The following is a 10,640-nucleotide window of genomic DNA, read 5'->3' on the forward strand; positions in this document are numbered from 1 at the left end:
TGGAGTTATTCTGCTTGCAAAATCAGAGCTTTCTGGAAACCGTGGACACTTGGCCCAGACACTATGTCTATTTCAATGACAAGATGATAATTGAAGGTATCCCTTGCGGGGGAGCATTAGGATTGATTGTATAAGGAAATATATGCCATATGTCGGGTTGGCACATGGCTAATTGGATAAGAGTTGTTCATTTAGAAGCTTTTATCCCTGAACTTGATTTTTGGGGAAAAGCTCAGAAATCAGCATTTCTTTCCCATCTAAAGCCATCTCTAGGGCCCTCCCACTTACTCTACAGGGTATTTCCGGGACCACCCTGATGTTCATAAAGCCAAGCAGAGCTGGATCCGAGGTTCCCTCTGAGAGGTAGAGCTGCCGGGGGACCAGGAGCCAGGCAGCCGAAGCAGTAGCCCTGGCCCAAGGTGGAACAGCCCGTGGGGGCCGTGCTTTGTCTCCTCTGGCCCTTCAAGGTACCACTACCCTCCCCATCCTAGCCCCTCACACGAACTGCTCCAATTGGGAATGGGGGTTTCCTCTGCTGGCTCCTTGAGTCCCAGGGCCAGGTTGCCTCCTGACCAGGCCAAATTCTTCTCCAGAGGGGGCAGCGAGTCAATGATGGTGTTGCTCTGAAGCCAGGAGAGGTTCTGCCCCATGCATGCTTCTCTGCCACCTTTTTTTTTATTTGCGGGGGACAGGATGGGGGTGGGGGTGGAGACCAGGGCAGTAGCCTCAACCACCCCTTTTCCCCTTTTCGCGCCAGGCCTGGATGCCTGTATCCATTAACCCAGCTCAAGGCCTCTCCGGTATCCAGTAGCAACTTGTCAAAGCCACATAACAGGGATACTTGATCCTCTGCCCCGGTCTTGAATGAAACCAAGATGTTTATCTTCTTTTCAGCAGCCTCTGAGAAATCTGGATCTGATGAATTGTCCTTTCCACTAAACCCCCTGATTAGCCCAGACAACCCCCATTTCAACTCAGGACCAAGGGCTCCCCTCTACTTTGTAGAAAGACTGACTGAATCAAGAGTAAACTTTCGTCTCCCTTGGATCACTAGAGAAGGAGGAAGAAATTCATTGTCCAACATTGTTTGCCCTCATACTTGTCTCTTGCCCAGTGTACCTAAAGATGCTGAAACACTCCCAGACCGCTGGACCCTTGCCCAAGTTTATGGCTCAAATTCCACACAGATGATAAGACTCTCATACCTTTCAAGATGCAAACAGCTCCCTTTAAGGCACCTATTCTGAGACTCATCTCCAAATCATCACTTCACTTCGATGTGTTCTCCAAGTCTCCTGGTAGATATCTAACCTCCTTATAGAAGCTGACGGAGAAGGCATTTACACCAGCATTAAGCCAGTGCCTGGCACATAGTAAGTATTTAACAAATACTACAATAATTACTACCATTATTATTATAAGCCAATACCATTATTTTCACCCCAAGAGTCACTTAGAGGACCTCTAAGGAGAATCATTACCACAGATAGGGTGGGTTGGGGGCAACAGGAGCTATGCATCCAATCAATCAATCAAGCAGGCAAGCAATCAATCATATTTATTGAGCAGGAACTGTGTCCAGAGTGCTGTACTAAGCACTTTAGAGAGTACAAAAGAGATGGCATAGGAAATCCCTGCCCACAAGGAGCTTTCAGGAGAGAGAGGGAAACCGACATTAAATTCAATTGTAGATGGTTTTCTGCAAACAGTAAGTGCTCAATAAATATCATTGATTGATTGCTTGATTCCCATCACCATCCAAGAAATTCTGGGTCTCCATGGGTTCTTCAGGAGACTTCTTCATAGTTCGTTTTGTTGTTGTTGCTGCTGCTGTCGTTTTAACCCACTGAACTTTCTCTAAACTTCGTCTAACATTTGGCTTTGGTTTTCTGTTCTGTTTCCTTTCCCTGGTCTCTCAAGTTAGTACATGGGGTAACTTTCTGTCTGAAGACCTCAGCTAAGGATTTGCGTTCCAGCTCTACGTACACAGTCCCAATGGGATAAGACACACTTGTTTTTTAAGTGCTCCTCAAACACGATTCCTTTCCTGTGTTAGCAGGAACCCGCCCATTAGTGACTGAGCTTTTTCTTGCCCTCTTTTCCCTCCCTGGAGAGAGCTCAGAGAAAAAGGTTCGAAGGTTTTTTACAGAATTCTCCTTCCGAGCATTTTCTCATTCCTTGTGCTTTACCCTCACTTTCCGAAAATGGCCTGCAATACGGCCAGCTTCTTCCAAGAAAGAGATTATGTCACACTTTGATTGGCTATTGCCTTTTAAATAACCCAAACAAGCTGAACACCCCTCTGAAGAATGAGTGTAACTCTTTTGCTGAGTTCTTCAGGCTAGCAAACCAAGGAAATGAGGCATTCAGGGTTCTTGGGGTATTACTTCACTAAAGCTATCCACCTAGAACTCCCAGCAATCCATCTGGGATAAATCCTTTCTTGTTGGAGGCCCTTGGCCCTCCAGGTCAGTGTTCTCTGGTCTGTGACCTGAGGATCCCCCTTCTAGACTGTGAGCCCACTGTTGGGTAGGGACCGTCTCTATATGTTGCCAACTTGTACTTCCCAAGCACTTAGTACAGTGCTCTGCACACAGTAAGCGCTCAATAAATATGATTGAATGAATGAATGAATGAATGGTGGCTCTTCCCCTGACTCCGTGTCTTGCATATACTTCTGGGGAACAGAGTATTTGGGTCCATGACAGTGGGTGGGTGAAAAAGAACTGGGGTGAGAAAAAGATAAATAATGCTCTTTCCACTTTTGATAATTTGCACATGAAAAATGCATGAAAATAGCCCATGAGGTTTGTCTAGAATTGTCTAGGAATAATAATAATAATGATGGTATTTGTTAAGCGCTTACTACATGTGAAGCACTGTAATAAGTGCTGGAGGGGATATAAGGTGATCAGGTTGTCCCACATGGGGCTCACAGTCTTAATCCCCATTTTACAGATGAGGTAACTGAGGCACAGAGAAGTCAAGTGGCTTGCCCAAGGTCACACAGCTGAGCCCCTTCCTTCCTCTTCCTCTCCCCCTCGTCCCCCTCTCCATCCCCCCATCTTACCTCCTTCCCTTCCCTACAGCACCTGTATATATGTATATATGTTTGTACATATTTATTACTCTATTTATTTATTTATTTATTTTATTTGTACATATCTATTCTATTTATTTTATTTTGTTAGTATGTTTGTTTTGTTCTCTGTCTCCCCCTTTTAGACTGTGAGCCCACTGTTGGGTAGGGACTGTCTCTATATGTTGCCAATTTGTACTTCCCAAGCGCTTAGTACAGTGCTCTGCACATAGTAAGCGCTCAATAAATACGATTGATGATGATGATGATGGAGCTAATGGAGGCAAGGCACCTTTGCCTTCCTGCCCAGGGAAACGTGTGTAGGACCACAAGGCGGGTGAGTAGCCCACGAACACATGACCTGGAGTTCCCCCACACCTCCAACCATTGGGGCTTCAGAGACTAGAGAGGGACAGCCTGAGGATCTACAAGATGTCCCAGGACTGTACAGGGAAGTGCTGTCTTGTCTTATGGCGCCGAGTCATTTCAGACCCATAGCAACACCATGGGCACATCTCTCCCAGAACACCCCGCGCTCCATCTGCAATCGATCCGGTAGTGTATCCATAGATTTTTCTTGGTAAAAATATGAAAGTGGTTTACTATTGCCGCCTTCCACGCAGTACACTCTAGTCTCCGCCCTCGACTCTCTCCTGTGCCGCTGCTGCCCAGCATGGATGAGTTTTAACTTGTAGCAGTTTGCCTTCCACTCGCTAGCCACTGCCCAAGCTAGGAATGGAATGGGTAGGCCTCTGCTTGACTCTCCCTCCTGTAGCCGAGACTGGTAGAGTTCTGGAAACTCTCCAGGTGCGACCCTGAGAGGGCGTACAGGAAAGTACTATTACACTTTTTGGCTGGTAAAACTATTCAATTGTTCTACTTTAACTGTTTACCCCTGCTCTGGCTCATTTTATTGGTTGGTCTTTCTCTTTGTGTCTATCCTTCCACCCTGCATTCCTCTTCCCTAACCATCCACTTCCATTACAATGGAAGCAACCTGGATATGTGACTCTGGCTTCTCCTGTACTTTGCCAAGCACTTTCATTCATTCATTCATTCATTCAATCATATGTATTGAGCACTTACTGTGTGCAGCACACTGTACTAAGCTCTTGGAAAGTACAATTCAGCAATAGAGACAATCCCTACCCAACAACGGGCTCACAGCCTAGAATGGGGGATACAGACAACAAAACAAAACAAGTAGACAGGCATCAATCGTATCAATATAAATAAATTGCACCGAATGGCTACTAAATAAATAGAACTGTTAGTACTGCTGGCTCCACCAGTTGTCCGCTGTGTGACCTTGGACAAATCACTTAACTTCTCTGTGCCTCAGTTACCTCATCTGTAAAATGGAAATTTAATACCGTGAGCTCCATGAGGGACATGGACTTTGCCCAACCTGATTAGTTTGTATCTACCCCAGTGCATAGCACAGTACTTGGAACATAGTAAGTGCTTAAATACCATTTTTTAAAAAAGTACTTAGGCTTTGAGCCCCCTGGTGCTCAGGGTCGAATCAATGTCTATCTAGTCTTCCCAGCACACATTCAGGTGCTTCATACCTAGAACGCACTTAATATATGTCATCAGCTATTGCCTACTGAGAAAGGAGAAAAATCAATGTTTGTTTAATGGAAAATTGTTGAATAATGGGAGATTTAAACCTGAAAATAGTAGTTAGTAAGATCTCTTGAAGTGTCATAAAATATTTTGGCTTCTAGTTATCACACTGACATCTGCAGGCTCAAACAAGGCACTCGCTACACGGTATTCTGAATAAGTCTATATTTGTCACTGTATCAGTGTGTATAATGCTTTTCACTTCTAGGGAAATAAACAAACTTCATCTTGTAAATTGTCATGCAGAGTTATATACAAATGCCAACAGGATCTCTCAGTACTTGAAATTCACTTGAAACCCTTCCCTATCATTAGACTAAGCCCGTGAATTTTCACCAAAGAGTTAAAATTCATTTCACAAGAAAAATGTAAGGAAAAGGGAGTGATATTCAGCAGGTCCTCCTGAGATCTCAAATGGAACCAGAACTTTTAGGGGTGAAAACACTGGAGAATTTTTTTTTTGGTCCTTAAAGCCACTGCTTATTCTGGGTAACAGAAAATCCAGTTCTACTCAGCTCCAATTACCTAAGGGAATTCGGGCACAAATAAGCCATATTTGCTCGAGTTGTCAAGATAATTTAGGGAAAAACAGAGCTTTGGCCTCAGAGATCTAAATTCCTATCCAAACCTCCACCTTATTTTGGACTGGGCAGATATGGCTTTGAGACTTCTTTTTCATTTAGCTGCTTCAGACTTCTCCTCACCACACAGGCTCATTTTCACTGGTGCCTGGAAGAATATAAGGCTGCTTATGTGAAGCCAGACACACATGGAATTTAGAACCTGATCAACTGACAGAAAAAGAATGAAAGGTCTAGTAGGATGGTCCAACTCTTGAAGAAAAATAAGCCTTGAATCTCCCCCCATTTTGTTTCTCAAAGGACCAAATAAATGTTTGAAAAAGAGGGCATAAGGAGTGGGTCAGTTATATTCTTGTGTTGTCATCTCTCAACCACTTAGTACTGTGCTCTACATGCAGTAAGCACTCGATAAATACGATTGATTGATTGATGGATGAGGCAGTTCCTGTCCTTTTCCCCTGACTCCTCACCCACTACACATACTTCTGTGCCTCGCTGCAATACAAACGACATTCCATTTTGACACAGTAAGCTGTCCAAGTCTTTAAAATTGTAACTAGTTGAAGTAAGCACTGACTGCTTTATTTTATTTTTTCTGTTTCTTTTTCATGTATCTTGAACAAAAAAAGTTCTTTTATGCCCTTTGGTCCTTGAGGAAAAGACTCCCTCCCCTTAAAAAAAAAAAAGTATTTTAATATCACCGTCAACTCCATGTTTCCTCAGGCAAATAATATCCTAATATGCACAATTAGAATTTATGGCATGTTTAGGAGTTCCCGTTTCTTTGATCGGGAGGTCTAAGTTTAATTTGCAAACATGTGGCTATGATGATGTCTGGGCCGATCAGTCTAGACTTGAAACAATGTGTGTGGGCCAGATGCAAAATTTGGCTGTACTCATTGCTGAAATCACTGCCTTCTTTTTAAATTCTTTAAATGTTGGAAGAGATTTTTTTGTTTTTAACTGAAGACAGAAGTAAACTCAACCCAGCTCATGTAACTTTAACAGCACTAAACCCACCGAAAGGTTAGTGGGGCCGGGTGAAAGGTGTGGTGTGTGTGGGTATGGGTGTGTATGTGCACGTGTGCACGCGCACGCGTGTGCACATGTGTGTCTGAGATTTTTGAAACGTTTTTTCCCCTCCTTTTTTTCAGAGACAGCAGTGCACTCTATTGAAATATTATCAAATGAAAGGATTTTCACATGATTGTTTCTCTAGTAAAGAAAATGGCAAAATGGTCTCACAATTCAAGGCAAGAGTCCAGCCCCTGGAAAAATGACGACTGGCTGATTTCTCCAGAGTGGTTTTATGGTCACCTGTAGCTCATTAGGGCATAAAATCCACATCTGTGCATTGACTTTGCAGTCATGGTCACCGCTTACTGCTGAGGCTGGTGCCCTCTGTTACCACTTACTCCTCTCTTTGCTTATATTCTGCTTTTATATGACCTTTGTGTGGGTAAGAAACAGCTTGGAGTATTTGTTTTTAGTCTCATTTTCTAGCAACAGTAAAAAGCAAAGTGGGCTTATATTGATACCAATCAATCAATCATATTTATTGAGTGCTTACTGTCTGCAGAGCACTGTACTAAGCCTTGGGAAGTACAAGTTGGCAACATATAGAGACAGTCCCTACTCAACAGTGGGCTCACAGTCTAAAAGGGGGATTGATATGACATATAACATGTCATTTTTCATCTTAGATATTAAGAATTGTATGGTATGTGAAATTATTGGGCTTCAAATTTGGAGGGTTTTTTTAACCCTCATTTAAAATGATCTCTGCAGCAAATGTTTCCAGTGTAAGCAAGATGTCATACAGCACTATCACTTAAAAATGGTAATACCCTATTTTTTGGAACAGCCGCATTTAGAAAAAAGTCAATTTGAGATTAAATCATTTGACACTGCCGTGGATAAGAATGTGGCCTCTCCCATCTGGCCAGAACTCTGCCATTATCTCTGGGTCTGACCCAGGTTCGGTCAGATGACTTTGTCTTGGCCTCAGCTTTTCCATCAGGGAAATGGAGATAGTCTGAGACAATGTTTGTGAAGGGATTGGCGATTTGTGTTTGAAAGGTTTTTGATAATAATAATAATAATAATAATGGCATTTATTAAGCGCTTACTATATGCAAAGCATTGTTCTAAGCGCTGGGGAGGATACAAGATTATCAGGTTGTCCCACGTGGGGCTCACAGTCTTCATCCCCATTTTACAGATGCAGTAACTGGGGCACGGAGAAGTCAAGTGACTTGCCCAAGGTCACACAGCTGACAAGCGGCAGAGCTGGGATTAGAACCCATGACCTCTGACTCCCAAACCCGTGCTCTTTCCACTGAGCCAAGTCATCACATGCCCACAGCACTTGCATACATTTATTTTGATATCTGTCTCTCTGTCTAGACTGTAAATTCCTTGTGGGCAGGGATCGTGTCTTCCAAGCCTATTATGTTGTACTCTCCTAATCAATAAATACCATCTATTGATTGGTTGAATTGGTAATATAAATACCATCTATTGATTGGTTGAATTGGTAATTCAGAGGTTAAAAGGATACCTGAATACAGTCACACCTAGAGCACATAATCTGGCTGGTGAGTAAAAGGAGTATCTGTGGAGCTCCAGTGAGAAGGATAGACATGCAAAAAATGTCCTAGCTTGCTTTATTCAAGTCCTTCTCTGTAAGGGAGTAAAGAAATGTGTATTTAATATGGAAAGGGATGTTTACCCCCTTTATATTCTTGTTAATGAGAAGCAGTGTGACCTAGTGGAAAGAGCACATGTTGGGGATTGATGTCTGTTTGTATTGATGCCTGCCTCCCCACCTCTAGACTGTGAGCTAGATCCCTGTGGGCAGGGATCATCACTCTTTGTCACTGTATTGTATTTCCCAAGCACTTAGTGCAGTGCTCTGCACACAGTAAGCACTTAATAAATACAATTGAATGAATGAAGGAAGGAAGGAGACCTGGACTCTAATCCCAGTTCCACCACATGCCTACTGTGTGACCTCAGGCAAGTCACTGAACCTCTCTGTGCCTCAGTTTCCTCATCCGTATAATAATCCGTATAATAGCTCTGTTCCCTCTCCCTTAGACTGTAAGTTCCGTGTGGGTCGGGGACTGTATCAGATCTGATTGTAGCTTACTGCAGTGTCAATCAATCCTATTTATTGAACACTTATTGTTTGCAGAGCACTGTACTAAGTGCTTGAGAAAGTACACTATAACAGACACATTCCCTGCCCACAATGAACTTACAGTCTAGAGGGATATTTAGTACAGTACCAAGACACATAGTAGTACATGTTTAAAATCTACTACAATTATGATTATTTCCAAAGTATGCCAGTACTGTATCCAAGGAAACTATTGCCCCGCTCTTGGGAGCTACTGCCTCTGCTGCTCTGAAACAGGCACATCTCCTCCAAGAAACCTTCCCTGACTAAGCCCTCCTCTCCTCTTCTCCCACTCCCTTCTGTGCTGCTCTTACTTGTCCCTTCATTCATCCTCCCTCCCACCCCCACAGCACTTAAGTATATATTTGTAATTTATTTATTTATATTAATGTCTGTCTCCCCCTCTAGACTGTGAGCTCGTTGTGGGCAGGAGTGTGTCTGTTGTTATATTGTACTCTCCCAGGTGCTTAGTACAGTGCTTTGTACACAGTAAGAGCTCAATAAATATGATGGAACAGGGATGGCCCATTGAAGAACCAGTTTGTGGCCTACAGGCTGGATTTGGCCCAACCAGTGTTCCACTAGCATTTAGGGTGGGAGCATCCAAATAGAGCTAGCACTCATTTTGTTGGGGGAACATTCAATGATTTGAATATTTCATACCACTATGGCTTAACTCAAGAAGGTTCAAGGCCTTCCCAGGAGCAGTAAGCCTCCAGGATCAGAGTCACTAAAACACGTTTTCTCAAATGAAATGCATCCAGCCTCTTGTAGAAGTTTCAGAAAACAAAACTCTCATTACGAAACCAAGATCTTGGCAACATCCGATTGGCAACATCCAATAACCAATGCACGGCTGGGACCCAAGATAATGTGTCTTCACAATGAAATCAGGGAATATGTCTACCAACTCTGTTTTAGTGTACTCTCCCAAATGCTTAGTACAGTGCTCAATAAATGACTGACTGATTGATTGATTGATTGACAGGGCCTATATCCTTTCCAACCAGAACCCTTGGGAGAAGCTGTCTTCCAACATGAAGAAATAATCATGCAAACATCTCTCTTCTCTACCCAGGTCCTCCAATCAATAAATGGTATTTAGTAGTAAGAGGAGGAGGAGGAGGAGGAGGAGGAGGAGCAGTATGGCATTCATTAAGCACTTACTATGTACTAAGCAGTGTTCTGAGCACTAGGGTAGATACAAGGTTATCAGGTTGGGTACAGTCCCTGTCCCACATAGGGCTCACAGGCTAGGTAGGAAAGAGTAGGATTGAATCCCCATTTTACAGATGAGGAAACAGACACAGAGAAGTTAAGTGACTTCCTTAAGGTCACACAGCAGGCAAGTGGCAGAGTCGGGATTAGAACCCAGGTCCTAGAAGCAGCACGGCTTAGTGGAAAGAGCACGGGCTTCGGAGTCAGAAGTCGTGGGTTCTAATCCCAGCTCCGCCACTTGTCAGTTGTGTGACCTTGGGCAAGTCACTTAACTTCTCTGTGTCTCATTTACCTCACCTGTAAAATGGGGAATAAGACTGTTAGCCCCATGTGGGACAACCCAGTTACCTTGTATATCCCAGTAGTTAGAACAGTGCTTGGCACAAAGTAAGCACTTAACAAATACCATTATTATTATTCATTTATTCATTCATTCAATCATATTTATTGAGCACTTCCTGTGTGCAGAGACTGTACAAAGCACTTGGGAAGTACAAGTTGGCAACACATAGAGACGGTCCCTACCCAACAATGGGCTCACAGTCTAGAAGGGGGAGACAGACAACAAGACAAGATATATTAACAAAATAAAATAAATAGAATAGTAAATATGTACAAGTAAAATAGAGTAATAAATCTGTACAAACATATATACAGGTGCTGTGGGGAGGGGAAGGAGGTAGGGTGGGGGGAATGGAGGGGGGAGAGGAAGGAGGGGGCTCAGGCTGGGAAGGCCTCCCTGGAGGAGGTGAGCTCTCAGTAGGGCTTTGAAGGGAGGAAGAGAGCTAGCTTGGCGAATGTTCAGAGGGAGGGCATTCCAGGCCAGGGGGAGGACGTGGGCCGGGGTCGACGGCGGGACAGGCGAGAACGAGGTACGGTGAGGAGGTTAGCGGCAGAGGAGCGGAGGGTGCGGCCTGGGCTGTAGAAGGAAAGAAGGGAGGTCAGGTAGGAG

At 43.7% G+C, this 10,640-nt stretch overlaps 1 non-coding gene across 1 annotated transcript; it reads right to left on the reverse strand.

The window, feature by feature from the left end:
* Positions 1 to 3,766: 3,766 nt before the first annotated feature.
* On the reverse strand, positions 3,767 to 3,904 carry LOC119948451. The gene has a single exon (XR_005456846.1). It is a non-coding gene; the product is annotated as a small nucleolar RNA SNORA7 (small nucleolar RNA).
* Positions 3,905 to 10,640: the final 6,736 nt, after the last annotated feature.

This window comes from Tachyglossus aculeatus, chromosome X4 (genome assembly GCF_015852505.1).
Source record: "Tachyglossus aculeatus isolate mTacAcu1 chromosome X4, mTacAcu1.pri, whole genome shotgun sequence".
Taxonomy (NCBI): Eukaryota; Metazoa; Chordata; class Mammalia; order Monotremata; family Tachyglossidae; genus Tachyglossus; species Tachyglossus aculeatus.